We start from the raw sequence: 19,514 nt of genomic DNA, 5'->3' as shown, positions 1-19,514 counted from the left end.
TTTTTTCCAGGCACTGGTTCAGGTTTGCATTTCCTAGCTGTTCTTCCCAGTTTATTTCTGTGAAGTCCTGGTTTATTTGCTCCCAGTTTATCCGTTTATTATTGAAGTTGAATTTGCTGAAATCTCCTCCACCGGGAATCTGGACTGGTTTTGAAGGTCCATTCCCCATGGTTGTCAGAACTTCAATTAAGTTGTGATCTGAGTAACAGGTATTTGTAATCATTATGTTTCCGATCAACTCATCATTATTAGTGAAAATGAGGTCCAGCGTGTTCTCCTTCCTAGTTGGTTCTACTATTTGCTGGTTTAAGGCAAACCTATCGCACATCCGTAGCAGGTCATTTGCATGTGCCTGTTCATTTAGGCTACTTCCTGGTATTCTTTCTGATATTACTGTATTAGCCAGGTGCTTCCATTTCAGGTGCCGTAGGTTGAAGTCCCCAAGCAGGATGATGTTCGGAGCTGGATTTGTGAGGTTTTCCAAGCAGTGCTCTATTTTCATTAGTTGGTCTTTAAACTGCTGAGGGTTTGCCTCCGGTGACTTATATACAAGGACAACAACTACATTTAGGATCTCAATCATCCTACATTTAGGATGACAATCAGCACTTCCACCATATCATTTGAGGTGTTTAGCAGCTCAGTACAGATGAGTGTGTCTTTGATGTAGAGGCTGACCCCACCCTGAAGCCGGTGTTTCCTATCACATCTGAAGAGATTGTATTCTGAGATCCATATTTCACCATCAAGGTAGTCCTTTGTGTGAGTTTCCGTTAGGGCTGCAAACACTGCATTTGCCTCATGAAGGAGACCATCTATAAAGTGAACTTTGTTGGATTTGCGTGTTTTTATACCCTGGATGTTGGCAAATATAAATGATGTTATCGTGTTAGTGGAAGTGCTGGATGCTTTAATTGGTGTTAATATCTGAGGCTCTGGTAAGGAGGCCACTGTGTTTGCGTCCTCTCTAGCATTTGACCGAGTTGGTGGTAGAGTCTGGTCATTTTTAGCCATTCTTCTCCTCCTCCTCTTGCTAAAAAATTATCCCGGTCGATGGAGTAGTGGCTGTTTTCATAGTGGTAGTCTGTCGGTTTTATTCGCCTGGTACCTCTTATATGAAAAGCTGGGCATTCAGCATTGAAGCACTCTTTCCTGTCCAAAGAGTTCTTGCAAATTTTTGGGTGAAAGAATTCACAGCTTTTGGTACATTTACCAGTATTGAGGAGGTTTCTGCACTTTCTAGGGTGACCGTGTGTACATGTTCCATTTATTCTTCCCGATTCCCCATGCTTACAGGTAGCCCATCTGTAATACCAACAGATTTTGGGGCCTTGTTTTGTTTGTGTCCCTCTGCCAGGGACTGCACTCTGCTGCGGCGCCCCCGACACTGCGCCCTGCTCCGGGGCCTGTGACACTGTGCCCTGCTCCGGGGCCTGTGACACTGTGCCCTGCTCCGGGGCCTGTGACACCGCGCTCTGCTCCGGTGCCTGTGACACCACGCTCTGCTCCGGGGCCTGTGACACCGCGCTCTGCTCCGGTGCCTGTGACACCGCGCTCTGCTCCGGTGCCTGTGACACCGCGCTCTGCTCCGGTGCCTCTGACACCGCGCTCTGCTCCGGTGCTTGTGTCACCGCGCACTGCTCAGGGGTCTCCGACTCCGTGCCCTGCTCAGGCATCCCAGACTCCGCGCCCTGCTCAGGCATCCCCGACTCCGAGCCCTGCTCAGGCATCCCCGACTCCGCGTCCTGCTCAGGCATCCCCGACTCCGCGCCCTGCTCAGGCATCCCCGACTCCGCGCCCTGCTCAGGCATCCCCGACTCTGCGCCCTGCTCAGGCATCTCCGACTCCGCACCCTGCTCAGGCGCCGCTGCCACAGCTGGTTGTACCGTGGTGTCATGTACAGTTTGTTTGAAGACATTAGAAATTGCTATGCAGGCATTAATTAGTAATTCTCTGTTTTCGGCGGGAGTTTTATCCAGGATTTCCATCAATTTCAAAAAAGTTACATCATCCTTTTTGCAGAGCCAGTACACAGAGTGGTCACTGAGACCATTTCTCCTTGAATTGTTAGTCATGTTGGCACATTTTTTGTGTATGGCTGCTGAACAGAGTTGGCATTGAAAGCTCTGTTGGTAATCTACCTTCATGTTGCATTCTATGCACGTTTTTATCAAAGCCATTTTTTGAACACTTCTGTTCAGTGGTGATGGTCTTACAAGGTGGGTTGTTGACCGGTGGGGGAGTTGACCGCGGGTGCTGGCCGTGGGTATTGACCGTGGGTGTTTACCAACTTGAGACAGGCCTGGAGGAGGCTGTATGGATGGCCAGTGTTGCTACCACGTGTCGCACTCTTAATTTGTTTTGTTCACTTGTTAGATTACATTACTTGCATTTTCCCACTAGTTATCTTACAGCGGAGGCGTCTAGTTTCTGTGTCTGGGCACCAGTTACCTGAGTACGTTACACTATTTGAAAAAATACACACACAGAGGGTACTGGGGTGGGCCTACCTCCAAGTGGCCCTTGTTTACATACACACGACGGAATTATTTTGTGTATAAATTGTTCACTTGATATTAGAATATGTTATCTTAATTTTTGTTATAATAGACACAGGTTTTGCATAGAGAGCTTAGCACTATGGGCACTGATTACTTGATGTTTCAATAGCGAGAGATGTGATTTATTGACGACTTGGCAACTATCGCCTAAGGCCTCCTGGCACCACGAGGGCAGCCTTCACTACACACGAATTTCACTTATTTTTCCTTTAACACAAACGGTCGGATGGTAATCACTATGATATATTGGTTAATATGTTGAGACACACTTTAAAAGTTATCTGACTGTGTTTAGTTCCTGTATCACTGAAATATCCCTAGATATATATTGTTTTCCACGGAGCTCGCACCGCGTGGCCCTTCCCCTCTCACACCCAAAACAAACAAAAACCCCTAATTAACATGAGTGCAATTAATTCACTGTCCTCAGACAGGATATGATTAATATAACGATTTATGCTAGCTCCATGACCTCGCTTTACCGAGTCATCTGAGTCCTAAAGACTCCAGATGTTAATTACTCCACTAATTATCATGAGCCACTAATTGCTATACCCCCGAAAGGTAATTAGTCCCGAGCAAATTACGTTAACACAAATACTGACAGACTCTGACAGATCCTCTCCCACTACATGAATTCATGATGAGAAGGCTAATTACATAATTAGCTAGAGTGGTCAATTAGTTGTCACACGGACAATTAATTGCACCTGAGACGTATCTCACTCAAGCTCAACACTGTTCTCCCATAACAGCCCTCACTCACTCAACAATAAGTGTGCACCCCTTATCCAGTTAATTACCCCTATCTAATTAACTCACTGAATCCTTAAGTCCTCAACACAACTTAAAGAAACAAAGTAACCCCAGTGTTACATAGGTCACACTACAATGGCATGCAACAACACAAATGCACTGCCCACATACGGTTGCGGCTACTGCAACTCGTTAATTACTGTGCCCACACAATAATGACACACGGTTGTGCAACAACAAGAGTATACCAATATTACTGCCTCCCTTATCTTGCAACCGTTGCAAAGGACTACTGTGAGCACACACCTCAGCAAGGCAATTAACCAATCAACTGCCTGCTCTCATTAAGTACTGTGAATTCCCCTGAATAATCCTAGAGGTCCCTTAAACCCTCAACACAGCTCCCAGGGCAGCAATATCGTATAAACTGATAACAACACTGCACAAACCTGCAACAAAATGATGCCGTCAGCATACCCCACATGCTAATGACATCATTAGGCAATCAGTCAGCAATCACATCTACTGACTCACCACACAACACAGTACATAAAACATGCAAATGAACATATAGAAATGGCATTCACATAATCAATGAAAATTATATCACCAGGTAAATGTATCCCTAACCACACAGACCTCAGGGTATCCACTGACATCCCTGCAACATAATGATTATAATTTTACATGCTGGTACTCCATCGCACTAATCCAGTTTGACCGATTATATAGAATCGACAACTGGATCATTTATATGGTAAATCTCTACACTGACCGGTTACATACTCGAGTCAGTCTACACACTTATACTTTATATAACTACAGTGTGGTCCCGTGTACAACATCCATCTCCAGGTACCACCCTACCAGTCACCTGGACGTGCCACTGACAGCTGTCACTCAGCTGCTTCCCTCACTGTAACACTTTTATTGTACTCACGGCTCCAGGTTTCTTCCACAGTCCTTTCCCTGGTCACTACCTCTCTGGCTGTAAACACCTAGCTCGCTCCTCGTGCGAGGTGTGGCCCTAGAATGTCCAGGGAAGGTGGCCTAACCACGTGACCCTAAGGGGTGGCCACGGGTAGCGCCTGACGTCACAGCACCCCACCCGGCTGAGCTGGTGGGCGGGGATGGGGTGGGGGTTTGGCCACACGGGGAACCTGGGTGGGTGGCCCCCCCCCCCCCTCCCCGGGCTGCTAGCGAAAGTGGGCGGCGCGAGTGGCCGTGGGTGGCCTGGGGCGCCTCAGCTGCATACCCACGTGGATGGGAGATCACTTTACACCCCATCCTCAGCATGCTCGCTCATACACTCGGGTGACAATGGCCGGCGGCATCACCACACAGACGGCGCCTGGAGGAATTCAAAGTCCAACAGGGCCTGTAATATCACACCAATTACACTAGGAGGCCCTGCCCATATTCCACCTATTGCCAACATCACTAGACAGGTTATTTGAACCACCAGTTACACCATGAGGCTCTGCCAGCTGCCTCATGGGTGCCCACTGTCTCTGAGGCTTTCTTACTGGTCCTTCCGTACCTCATCGGCCCCAAATTTCACAAAAATTGGGCATAGACACAACCCGGGATGGCAGGAGTGTCATCCCCGCAGGACAACAAGGTAACGACAGCGATTAACGGGGGTGGAGGTGGCCGACACCCACCTCCACCCAGCTACGTCCTCCTCCACCTGCTACCCAGCTCAAACTAACGATTTCGCGGGCTAGGGAAACTCAAAATGCCCATATCTCCCCCCCTACTTTGTCCTGACCAATTAGCAGGAAGCTGGCATACCACCATGGTGCCGCTTCCAATAACAGCTGCTCGCGCCAAAACTCGGCCAGGGGCAGAGATGCCTAACCCAATCCCAGGCCTCACTCACCTTCAGGCATCCCGTGACGTCACAAGGAGGGGGAGGCCTAAAGACAGTGGCACAATGTCTCACATGGTGGGGGGGGGGGGCAACGTTCACCCCACTTTCCCCCCACCTCTAACGGTTTGAGAGTACTAACGGTACCTCACATACCACTTCACTCTCACCTCTCATCCTATTTCACAGAAACAGGAAAAGTTTCTGTAATTCTATCTACAGAGCAATCACAGACCTCTAGCTAGTCCCAAACGACAGTCCTTAACATAAGCTTTCATTCAACACTCCACAAGTATGTTAGTTTGAAAGCTTCAGTTTCTAGAGTCCCTAGAGCGACTAGCCTAATCTAGAAACTAGGAAAACTAGCTGAGGGAAACTTCATTCCCTCACACCAGCTATCGATAGATGAACCCCATCTCGAGCATACATTTCATTTCTTCCATAGAAGTGTTCCCAGTTGTCTATGAAACATATTGCATTTGATTTGCAATATCTTTCCAGCCGGCAATTGACACCAAGTGCCCTCGACATCCAGTCATTACCCACTCCCTTTCTTGGAAGAATGCCACATATGATCGGGATTCCTCCCTTCCTCCTAACTAATTATATTCCCCAAATTAGAAATCTTTCATATGAAGAAAGATTAACAAAGCTTAAATTGCATTCACTGGAAAGGCGAAGAGTTAGGGGTGACATGATAGAGGTTTACAAGTGGATGAATGGGCATAACAAAGGAGATATTAATAGGATATTAAAAGTATCAACACAAGACAGAACACGAAACAATGGGTATAAATTGGATAAGTTTAGATTTAGGAAAGACTTCGGTAAATACTGGTTCGGTAACAGGTTGTTGATTAGTGGAACCAATTACCGCGTAACGTGGTGGAGGTGGGATCCCTCTATTGTTTCAAGCACGGATTGGACAAGTACATGAGTGGGATTAGGTGGTTATAGATAGGAGCTGCCTCGTATGGGCCAATAGGCCTTCTGCAGTTACCTTTGTTCTTATGTTCTTAAGATACGAGCTAGATGGTGTTGAGATTGCGAAAGGGAACTGGGAGTTATGATTAGTAAGAATTTAAAACAAAAGGATCAATGCATGAATGTTCGTAATAAGGCAAATAGGACACTGGGATTTATTAATCGAAGCGTTGGTAACAAGACACCTGGTGTGGTTCTTCAGCTATATCTAGCTCTAGTTAGGCCCTATTTAGATTATGCAGTTCAGTTTTGGTCGCCGTACTATAGAATGGATATAAACTCACTTGAACGTGTCCAGCGTAGGATGACTAAGTTAATTCCCCAAATTAGAAATCTTTCATATGAAGAAAGATTAAGAAAGCCTAAGTTGCATTTACTGGAAAGGCGAAGTTAATGGTGACATGATAGAGGTTTAAGAACATAAGAACAAAGGCAACTGCAGAAGGCCTATTGGCCCATACGAGGCAGCTCCTATTTATAACCACCCAATCCCACTCATATACATGTCCAACCCATGCTTGAAACAATCGAGGGACCCCACCTCCACAATGTTACGCGGCAATTGGTTCCACAAATCAACAACCCTGTTACTGAACCAGTATTTACCCAAGTCTTTCCTAAATCTAAACTTATCCAATTTATACCCATTGTTTCGTGTTCTGCCTTGTGTTGATACTTTTAATACCCTATTAATATCCCCTTTGTTATGTCCATTCACCCACTTGTAAACCTCTATCATGTCACCCCTAACTCTTCGCCGTTCCAGTGAATGCAACTTAAGCTTTGTTAATCTTTCTTCATATGAAAGATTTCTAATTTGGGGAATTAACTTAGTCATCCTACGCTGGACACGTTCAAGTGAATTTATATCCATTCTATAATATGGCGACCAAAACTGAACTGCATAATCTAAATGGGGCCTAACTAGAGCAAGATATAGCTTGAGAACCACACCAGGTGTCTTGTTACTAACGCTGCGATTAATAAATCCAAGTGTCCGATTTGCCTTATTACGAACATTTATGCATTGATCCTTTTGTTTTAAATTCTTACTAATCATAACTCCCAGATCCCTTTCGCAGTTCGACTTCGCAATCTCAATACCATCTAGCTCGTATCTTGTAACCCTATCATCATTACCTAACCTCAGAACTTTACATTTATCAGCATTAAACTGCATCTGCCAATCCTTCGACCATTTCAAAACCCTATCTAGATCAACTTGAAGTGATAGTGAGTCCTCCTCCGAATTAATTTCCCTACCGATTTTCGTATCATCGGCAAATTTGCAAATGTTGCTACTCAAACCTGAATCTAAATCATTTATATATATTATAAACAACAGAGGTCCCAGGACAGAGCCCTGAGGCACCCCACTTACAACATTTTCCCACTCTGACTTGACTCCATTTATACTAACTCTGTTTCCTTTGGTATAGCCATGCCCTAATCCAGCTTAATATAGAACCCCCAATACCATGAGACTCTAACTTTTTAAGCTTTGCTAAAGTCAAAGTACACAACATCGCTATCCTTACCACTATCAACTGCCTCAACAATGCTAGAATAAAAAGATAACAAATTTGTTAAACATGAACGGCCATTTATAAAACCATGTTGCGACTCAATTATTAATTTATGTTTTTCAAGATGAAGACGAATTTTATTTGCTATTATAGATTCGAGTAACTTTCCCACAATAGACGTTAGGCTAATTGGTCGATAGTTAGACGCAAGTGATCTATCTCCTTTCTTAAAAACTGGTATCACATTAGCAACTTTCCAAAACTCTGGCACTCTGCCTGACTCTATTGATTTATTAAATATGGTTGACAGTGGGTCACAAAGCTCCTCTTTGCATTCTTTAAGCACCCTGGCAAACACTTCATCCGGCCCTGGGGATCTGTTTGGTTTGAGTTTTACTATTTGTTTAAGAACATCCTCCCTGGTAACTGTTAAACTCGTCAACCTGTCCTCGTCCCCACCCACATAGACTTGTTCGGCTGAAGGCATATTGTTAAGTTCCTCTTCAGTAAATACAGATACAAAATATTTATTAAAAATACTACTCATCTCTTCATCACTATCTGTTATTTGACCTGTCTCAGTTTTTAATGGACCTATCCTTTCCCTAGTCTTAGTACGATATAACTGAAAAAACCCTTTAGGATTTGTCTTTGCTTGCCCTGCTATGCGAACTTCATAGTTTCTTTTTGCTTTCCTTATCTCTTTTTTAACACTTCTAACCAGTTGTACGAATTCCTGTTCTAAAGTGACCTTCCCATTTTTAATCCTTTTGTACCAAGCTCTCTTTTTACCTATAAGGTTCTTCAAATTCTTTGTTATCCACTTTGGGTCATTGGTATTCGATCTATTCAATTTGTATGGTATACTACGTTCCTGTGCTTTGTTTAGAATATTCTTAAATAAGTTATATATTGAATCCACATCGAAATCCCCATTTACGTCACCTATCGCTGGGTTCATGTCCCGCTCCAAGATCGGCCCCCACCCCATACCCAAGACTTTCCAATCAATTTGACCCAAAAAATTTCTAAGGCTATTAAAATCAGCTTTTCGAAAATCTGGCACTTTAACAGAATTTTCCCCTACAGGTCTATTCCATTCTATGCTAAATCTGATTTCTTTGTGATCACTGTTCCCTAGCTCACTCCCTATTTCGAGGTCATTAATTTGTGTTTCCCTGTTAGTTAACACTAAATCTAAAATATTATTTTCCCGTGTTGGTTCCTTAATGTGTTGCGTAAGAAAGCAATCGTCAATTAATTCTAGAAAATCTTCTGCTTCACTATTCCCTGTTTTGTTCAACCAGTTTATTCCACTAAAATTAAAGTCACCCATGACGTAAATACTGTTAGATCTAGATGCCCTAGATATTTCATCCCATAGATGCTTTGCTGCCATTCTGTCTAAATTTGGTGGCCAATATATAACTCCTATTATAATATTATTTGCTTTTTCGTATAATTCTATCCAAACAGTTTCTGTGTGTGGCTCAGTTTTGATTCCTTCTTTGAGACTACATTTCAAATTGTCCCTTACATATATGGCTACTCCCCCTCCTCGTCTAATATATCTATCTGTGTGAAATAGTTTAAATCCATTTATTTGATATTCAGCTAATAGTTCTCTATTTTCTACATTCATCCACGTTTCGGTAAGTGCAATAATATCTATTTTTTCTGTGCAGACAAGAGCATTTAATTCGTTAATTGTATTTCTTAGACTTCTACTGTTAGTGTAATATACCCTAAGTGAATTGATATTTTGAGGCCCTTCTCTTTCCCTGATCATTTTGCCAATTCCTTTCTCCCACAAACACGTACTTTTATTATCTCCTTCCTCCAAATCAATTCCCATACCTCTATCAGCTAACAGTTTAAACCCAAACAAACACCTCTAACCACTTCTTCCAACGAGTTCGCAACAGCAACAACCCCAGCTCTCGATAGATGCACCCCATCACGAGCATACATTCCATTTCTTCCATAGAAGTGTTCCCAGTTGTCTATGAAAGATATTGCATTTGATTTGCAATATCTTTCCAGCCGGCAATTGACACCAAGTGCCCTCGATATCCATTCATTTCCTACTCCCTTTCTTGGAAGAATGCCACATATGATCGGGATTCCTCCCTTGCTCCTAACTAATTCAATGGCTGTCGTGAATCTCTGTATTAGTTCCTCACTCCTAACTCGTCCAACATCATTACCCCCTGCACTAATACAAATAATGGGTTTGTTTCCATTTCCTGTCATAATATCATTCATGTTTCCAACAATATCACCAATTCCATCTCCCGGATAGCAAACCCTTAATCTGTTCCCCCTATCTCTGGCACAAAACGTTCTGTCTAAATACCTCACCTGGGAATCTCCCACAACCAAAATTCGCTTCGATTCTCCCTTTTCCTTTCGAGCAGTTTGAGGGACCTGCGCTTCAATGCTCCTCGTTACTTTGTCTTTGCCACCTCGTTGAACAACAGGTTCAACACAGCACTCGTCTTCTAATACGTCAAATGCGTTAAAAGTCCTTAGGTGTAGGCTATTAGTTGTCGGTTTTGCCAAGGTCTTCTTAAGACCCCTGTCTTTCACAACTTGCCAAGACGAGGACTTCTTAATACTGGTCTCGTCAGTCCTTCTTAATGAAGTCCCGTCAACACTGGCCTCCTCCTTCGTTTCCTCCCGAAGTCGTAGCCGTCGTACCTCCTCCCGCAGGGAATCCATCTCTGCTCTCAGAGCTCCAACCATACTCACCAAATCTTTTACTAATCCTTCCATTATTGCAATAATAATGTTATTAGAATCGGAGCTCCAGCTAACACAACCTCTCACTGTGACTGCACCTGACTGAATGCACCTGGTTTATAAGTGGATGAATGGACATAACAAAGGGGATATTAGTAGGGTATTAAAAGTATCAACACAAGACAGAACACGAAACAATGGGTATAAATTGGATAAGTTTAGATTTAGGAAAGACTTGGGTAAATACTGGTTCAGTAACAGGGTTGTTTATTTGTGGAACCAATTTCAACGTAATGTGGTAGAGGTGGGGTCCATCAATTGTTTCAAGCGTGGGTTGGACATGTATATGAGTGGGATTGGATGGTTATAAATAAGAGCTGCCTCGTATGGGCCAATGGGCCTTCTGCATTTTCCTTTGTTCTTATGTTCATACAGACTCTTTGCTCCAGGCATTGTTATCCAGTCAGCACAGATATAATATACAACTCCTCTCAGAAATTCAACATATATGAAAAGTCTTCGCCGTTCCAGTGAATGAACATGAAAACATATGAACATAAGAACAAAAGTAACTGTAGAAGGTCTATTGGCCCATATGAGACAGCTCCTATCCATAACCACCCAATCCCACTCATGTAAATGTCCAATCCACTCTTGACACAATCGAGGGACCCCACCTCCATAACGTTATGCGGTAATTGGTTCCACAAATCAACAACCCCTTTATAGAACCAGTATTTACCCAAGTCTTTCTTACAGTCTTCTGTTCATATGTGTTGAGATTGTGAAGTCGGATTGTGAAGACTTTGATAAAGCCGCCTTCAAACGCCATAGCAACTTCAAATTCATTTGACGTTTTGGAGGACGAGTGCTGTGGAGAGACTGTGGATCGCGCAAAAGGGAAAGCAACGAAGAGAAAGGAAGCGCAGGCCCCTCAGAAAGTAAAGGAAGTACCTAAGCAAACATTAGTTGTGGGAGATTCCCAGATAAGGTATTTGGATAGAACGTTTTGTGCTAGAGATAGGGGGAACAGGTTAAGGGTTTGCTATCCCGGAGCTGGCATTGGTGATATTATAAACAACATGAATGATATTATGGCTGGTAATGGGAACAATCCCATTATTTGCATTAGCGTGGGAGGAAATGATGTTGGTCGAGTCAGGAGTGAGGAACTGATTCAGAGGTATAAAACAGCCATAGAGTTAGTTAGGAGCAAGGGAGGAATCCCGATCATATGTGGCATTCTTCCAAGAAAGGGAGTGGGAAATGAATGGATATCGAGGGCACTTGGTGTCAATTGCCGGCTGGAAAGATATTGCAAATCAAATGCAATATCTTTCATAGACAACTGGGAACACTTCTATGGAAGAAATGAAATGTATGCTCGTGATGGGGTGCATCTATCGAGAGCTGGGGTTGTTGCTGTTGCGAACTCGCTAGAAGAAGTGGTTAGAGGTGTTTGTTTGGGTTTAAACTGTTAGTAGATAGAGGTATGGGAATTGATTTGGAGGAAGGAGGTAATAAAAGTATGTGTTTGTGGGAGAAAGGAATTGGCAAAACGATCAGGGAAAGAGAAGGTCCGCAAAATAACAATTCACTTAGGGTATATTACACTAACAGTAGAAGTCTAAGAAATAAAATTAACGAATTAAATGCTCTTGTCTGCACAGAAAAAATAGATATTATTGCACTTACCGAAACGTGGATGAATGTAGAAAATAGAGAACTATTAGCTGAATATCAAATATATGGATTTAAACTATTTCACACAGATAGATATATTAGACGAGGAGGTGGAGTAGCCATATATGTTAGGGACAATTTGAAATGTAGTCTCAAAGAGGGAATCAAAACAGAGCCACACTCAGAAACTATTTGGATTGAATTAAACGAAAAAGCTAATAATATTATAATAGGAGTAATATATAGGCCACCAAATTTAGACAGAATGGAAGCAAAGCATCTATGGGATGAAATATCTAGAGCATCTAGATCTAACAGTATTTATGTCATGGGTGACTTTAATTTTAGCGGAATAAACTGGTTGAACAAAACAGGGAATAGTGAAGCAGAAGATTTTCTAGAATTAATTGACGATTGCTTTCTTACGCAACACATTAAGGAACCAACACGGGAAAATAATATTTTAGATTTAGTGTTAACTAACAGGGAAACGCAAATTAATGACATCGAAATAGGGAGTGAGCTAGGGAGCAGTGATCACAAAGAAATCAGATTTAGCATAGAATGGAATAGACCAGTAGGAGAAAATTCTGTTAAAGTGCCAGATTTTCGAAAAGCTGATTTTAATAGCCTAAGAAATTTTTTGGGTCAAATTGATTGGAAAGGCTTGGGTATGGGGTGTGGGCTGGTCTTGGAGCGAGACATGAACCCAGCGATAGGTGACTTAAATGGGGATTTCGATGTGGATTCAATATATAACTTATTTAAGAATATTCTAAACAAAGCACAGGAACGTAGTATACCATACAAATTGAATAGATCGTATACTAATGACCCAAAGTGGATAACAAAGAATTTGAAGAACCTTATAGGTAAAAAGAGAGCTTGGTACAAAAGGATTAAAAATGGGGAGGTCACTTTAGAACAGGAATTCGTACAACTGGTTAGAAATGTTAAAAAAGAGATAAGGAAAGCAAAAAGAAACTATGAAGTTCGCATAGCAGGGCAAGCAAAGACAAATCCTAAAGGGTTTTTTCAGTTATATCGTACTAAGACTAGGGAAAGGATAGGTCCATTAAAAACTGAGACAGGTCAAATAACAGATAGTGATGAAGAGATGAGTAGTATTTTTAATAAATATTTTGTATCTGTATTTACTAAAGAAGAACTTAACAATATGCCTTCAGCCGAACAAGTCTATGTGGGTGGGGACGAGGACAGGTTGACGAGTTTAGTAGTTACCAGGGAGGATGTTCTTAAACAAATAGTAAAACTCAAACCAAACAAATCCCCAGGGCCGGATGAAGTGTTTGCTAGGGTGCTTAAAGAATGCAAAGAGGAGCTTTGTGACCCACTGTCAACCATATTTAATAAATCAATAGAGTCAGGCAGAGTGCCAGAGTTTTGGAAAGTTGCTAATGTGATACCAGTTTTTAAGAAAGGAGATAGATCACTTGCGTCTAACTATCGACCAATTAGCCTAACGTCTATTGTGGGAAAGTTACTCGAATCTATAATAGCAAATAAAATTCGTCTTCATCTTGAAAAACATAAATTAATAATTGAGTCGCAACATGGTTTTATAAATGGCCGTTCATGTTTAACAAATTTGTTATCTTTTTATTCTAGCATTGTTGAGGCAGTTGATAGTGGTAAGGATTGCGATGTTGTATACCTTGACTTTAGCAAAGCTTTTGATACAGTGCCACATGAAAGACTGATTAAAAAAATAGAGTCTCATGGTATTGGGGGTGCTATATTAAGCTGGATTAGGGCATGGCTATACCAAAGGAAACAGAGAGTTAGTATAAATGGAATCAAGTCAGAGTGGGAAAATGTTGTAAGTGGAGTGCCTCAAGGCTCTGTCCTGGGACCTCTGTTGTTTATAATATATATAAATGATTTAGATTCAGGTTTGAGTAGCAACATTTGCAAATTTGCCGATGATACGAAAATCGGTAGGGAAATTAATTCGGAGGAGGACTCACTATCACTTCAAGTTGATCTAGATAGGGTTTTGAAATGGTCAAAGGATTGGCAGATGCAGTTTAATGCTGATAAATGTAAAGTTCTGAGGTTAGGTAATGATGATAGAGTTACAAGATACGAGCTAGATGGTGTTGTGATTGCGAAGTCGGATTGCGAAAGGGATCTGGGAGTTATGATTAGTAAGAATTTAAAACAAAAGGATCAATGCATAAATGTTCGTAATAAGGCAAATCGGACACTTGGATTTATTAATCGCAGCGTTAGTAACAAGACACCTGGTGTGGTTCTCAAGCTATATCTTGCTCTAGTTAGGCCCCATTTAGATTATGCAGTTCAGTTTTGGTCGCCATATTATAGAATGGATATAAATTCACTTGAACGTGTCCAGCGTAGGATGACTAAGTTAATTCCCCAAATTAGAAATCTTTCATATGAAGAAAGATTAACAAAGCTTAAGTTGCATTCACTGGAAAGGCGAAGAGTTAGGGGTGACATGATAGAGGTTTACAAGTGGATGAATGGACATAACCGGGGGGATATTAATAGGGTATTAAAAGTATCAACACAGGACAGAACACGAAACAATGGATATAAATTGGATAAGTTTAGATTTAGGAAAGACTTGGGTAAATACTGGTTCAGTAAGAGGGTTGTTGATTTGTGGAACCAATTGCCGCGTAACATTGTGGAGTTGGAGTCCCTCGATTGTTTCAAGCGCGGGTTGGACAAGTATATGAGTGGGATTGAGTGGTTATAGAATAGGAGCTGCCTCGTATGGGCCAATAGGCCTTCTGCAGTTACCTTTGTTCTTATGTTCTTATGTTCTTATGATTGCGAAAGGGATCTGGGAGTTATGATTGGTAAGAATTTTAAACCAAAAAAATTAATGCATAAATGTTCGTAATAAGGCAAATAAGACACTAGGATTTATTAATCGAAGCATTACTAATAAGTCATCTCGGGTTGTTCTTCAGCTATATCTTGCTCTTGTTACCGACCATTTAGATTATGCGTTTCAGTTTTGGACGCCATACATTTGAATAGATATAACCATTCAGGCTTGTTCGCATTTGAATGGATATATATATGTACTCACATACTACCAAAGTGTACTTAAGCTCTGCCTTTCCTTTCCAAATGTTTCTTATTTTTATTTTTATTTTTTGTTGTCATCTTTGTTGTTGAAATTTTTTGTTTTTTACTCCTAATTATTTGGTCTTAGTTAATCCCCTTGTCACTAAACCTAGGGCTCTTTATTACCCTGTTATATTTAATGTAACTTGGTCTTTGTTTCTTAGTAATCATTTATTGGAATTTATCAATAGTATAGTTGTTTATATAAGCATCTACCTCAGTATCATAGTAAAATCTTCTCCATGAATATACTCTCACTTTGTTTATTTTTACACTTAGATTTATATTAGAGTACATTTCTAGATTTACTTAGATTTATATGTCATTTTTTTTAATTATCTATTTGAGCTCACTTTGTTTTCTTAGGTTCATACTAATTATAGGATTTTAATTAATCATTACTAAGCTAATTATCTTTATGATCATTTTACTTTATGATTGCTCTGGTTAGGCCCCATTTAGATTATGCAGTTCAGTTTTGGTCGCCGTACTATAGTATGGATATAAATTCACTTGAACGTGTCCAGCGTAGGATGACTAAGTTAATTCCCCAAATTAGAAATCTTTCATATGAAGAAAGATTAACAAAGCTTAAATTGCATTCACTGGAAAGGCGAAGAGGTAGGGGTGACATGATAAAGGTTTACAAGTGGATGAATGGACACAACAAAGGGGATATTAATAGGGTATTAAAAGTATCAATTCGAGATAGAACACGAAACAATGGGTATCAATTGGAAAAATTAAGATTTAGGAAAAACTTGGGTAAATACTGGTTCGGTAACAGGGTTGTTGATTTGTGGAACCAATTACCGCGTAACGTGGTGGAGGTGGGGTCTCTCGATTGTGTCAAGCGCGGGTTGGACATGTTTATGAGTGGGACTGGGTGGTTATAGATAGAAGCTGCCTCGTATGGGCCAATAGGCCTTCAGCAGTTACCTTTGTTCTTATGTTCTTATGTTCTTACCTCGGATCACATATGGACAAACGTAACAGCTCCCCTTGTATCTGGTATAATCTACATCAGAACAACTGACCACTATCCTACCTTTCTCATAGCGAACATGGACATAACACCACCAAAGAGCAAGAAACTTTCATTTAGGTTACACAGTGAATCAGCTTTAGGCAATCTTACAAATGCAGCTCACAATATCAACTGGGATTCTGAATTCAATAATACCCAGGATATAAATTCATTAGCTAACCTCTTCCTCTCGAAAACTCTAAGCCTCTACAACCTTCATTGTCCCCTTCTTACCAAGCAAGTAACTGACAAGTAACTGGCCTAGTTTCGAAGGAAGTAGCTAAAAGGTACTCATCAATGCTTACCAGTATCATAAGAAAGGCAAAACTTGCATATTATGTGATAGATTCAATGAAGCAAAAGGCAACATGAAAAGCACATGGAAAACAATCTCTAGTATCCGAGGAACTAAACAGCACTCACATATCCAAATAAAACTCTATAAGGATGGGAATACACCGTCAACTGATTTAGAAATGGCAAATGAATTTAAAAGCTTCTTTTCATCGGTTGGTGCTAATCTTGCCAGTAAAATCCCACAGACTCAGACACATATTAACACATATCTCTCAGGCAGCTATCCAAACTCTCTTCTCCTTTGGTGAGTTTGGTTGGAGCTCTGAGAGCAGAGATGGATTCCCTGCAGGAGGAGGTACGACGGCTGAGACTTCGAGAGGAAACGAAGGAGGAGACCAGTGTTGACGAGACCTCATCGTGGAGAGTAGTGAAAGACAGGGGTCTTAAGAAGACCTTGACAAGGCCGCCTACTGACGCCCTAAGGACGGCAAATTCATTTGCTGTGTTGGAGGGCCTCGTAGCCTGGTGGATAGCGCGCAGGACTCGTAATTCTGTGGCGCGGGTTCGATTCCCGCACGAGGCAGAAACAAATGGGCAAAGTTTCTTTCACCCTATGCCCCTGTTACCTAGCAATAAAATAGGTACCTGGGTGTTAGTCAGCTGTCACGGGCTGCTTCCTGGGGGTGGAGGCCTGGTCAAGGACCGGGCCGCGGGGACACTAAAGCCCCGAAATCAACTCAAGATAGCCTCAAGATAACGAGTGCTGTGGTGCGCCTGCAGCGAGGAAATCTGCGAGGAACAGCGGAGCGCAGGCCCCTTAGGCTGCTCAGAAAGTTAGGGCGGTACCGAAGCGAATTTTGGTTGTGGGAGATTCCCAGGTGAGGTATTTAGACAGAACGTTTTGTGCCAGAGATAGGGGGAACAGATTAAGGGTTTGCTATCCGGGAGCTGGAATTGGTGATATTGTTGAAAACATGAATGATATTATGACGGGAAATGGGAACAAACCCATTATTTGTATTAGTGCAGGGGGTAATGATGTTGGGTGAGTTAAGAGTGAGGAACTAATACAGAGATTTAGGACAGCCATTGAATTAGTTAGGAGCAAGGGAGGAATCCCGATCATATGTGGCATTCTTCCAAGAAAGGGAGTGGGAAATAAATGGATGTCGAGGGCACTTGGTGTCAATTGCCGGCTGGAAAGATATTGCAAATCAAATGCAATATCATTCATAGACAACTGGGAACGCTTCTATGAAAGAAATGAAATGTATGCTCGTGATGGGGTGCATCTATCGAGAGCTGGGGTGGTTGCTGTTGCAAACTCGTTGGAACCAATGGTAAGAGGTGTTTGTTTGGGTTTAAACTGTTAGTAGATAGTGGTATGGGATTTGATTTGGAGGAAGGAGGTAATAAAAGTATGTGTTCGTGGGAGAAAAGAATTGGCAAAATGATCAGGGAAAGAAAAGGGCCTCAAAATAACAATTCACTTAGGATATATTACACTAACAGTAGAAGTCTAAGAAATAAAATTAATGAATTAAATGCTCTTGTCTGCACAGAAAAAAATAGATATTATTGCACTTACCGAAACGTGGATGAACGTAGAAAATAGAGAACTATTAACTGAATATCAGATAAATGGATTTAAACTATTTCACACAGATAGATATATTAGACGAGCAGGGGGAGTAGCCATATATGTTAGGGACAATTTAAAATGTAGTCTCAAAGAGGGAATCAAAACTGAGCCACACACAGAAACTATTTGGATAGAATTAAACGAAAAAGCTAATAATATTATAATAGGAGTTATATATAGGCCACCAAATTTAGACAGAATGGAAGCAAAGCATCTTTGGAATGAAATATCTAGAGCATTTAGATCTAACAGTATTTATGTCATGGGTGACTTAAATTTTAGTGGAATAAACTGGGTGAACAAAACAGGGAGTGTTTTGAACACTCTTCAAAAGAAAACAAAACACTTCATCCGGCCCTGGGGATTTGTTTGGTTTGAGTTTTACTATTTGTTTAAGAACATCCTCCCTGGTAACTGTTAAACTCGTCAACCTGTCCTCGTCCCCACCCACATAGACTTGTTCGGCTGAAGGCATATTGTTAAGTTCCTCTTTAGTAAATTCAGATACAAAATATTTATTAAAAATACTACTCATCTATTCATCACTATCTGTTATTTGACCTGTCTCAGTTTTTAATGGACCTATCCTTTCCCTAGTCTTAGTACGATATAACTGAAAAAACCCTTTAGGATTTGTCTTTGCTTGCCCTGCTATGCGAACTTCACACTTTCTTTTTGCTTTCCTTATCTCTTTTTTAACATTTCTAACCAGTTGTACGAATTCCTGTTCTAGAGTGACCTCCCCATTTTTAATCCTTTTGTACCAAGCTCTCTTTTTACCTATAAGGTTCTTCAAATTCTTTGTTATCCACTTTGGGTCATTAGTATTTGATCTATTCAATTTGTATGGTATACTACGTTCCTGTGCTTTGTTTAGAATACTCTTAAATAAGTTATATATTGAATCCACATCGAAATCCCCATTTAAGTCACCTATCGCTGGGTTCATGTCTCGCTCCAAGACCGGCCCACACCCCATACCCAAGACTTTCCAATCAATTTGACCCAAAAAAATTCTTAGGCTATTAAAATCAGCTTTTCGAAAATCTGGCACTTTAACAGAATTTTCTCCTACTGGTCTATTCCATTCTATGCTAAATCTGATTTCTTTGTGATCACTGTTTCCTAGCTCACTCCCTATTTCGATGTCATTAATTTGTGTTTCCCTGTTAGTTAACACTAAATCTAAAATATTATTTTCCCGTGTTGGTTCCTTAATGTGTTGCGTAAGAAAGCAATCGTCAATTAATTCTAGAAAATCTTCTGCTTCACTATTCCCTGTTTTGTTCAACCAGTTTATTCG

The sequence above is a fragment of the Procambarus clarkii genome, chromosome 46, assembly GCF_040958095.1.
Source record: "Procambarus clarkii isolate CNS0578487 chromosome 46, FALCON_Pclarkii_2.0, whole genome shotgun sequence".
NCBI classification, from domain to species: Eukaryota; Metazoa; Arthropoda; class Malacostraca; order Decapoda; family Cambaridae; genus Procambarus; species Procambarus clarkii.
This window is presented reverse-complemented; position numbering follows the sequence as displayed.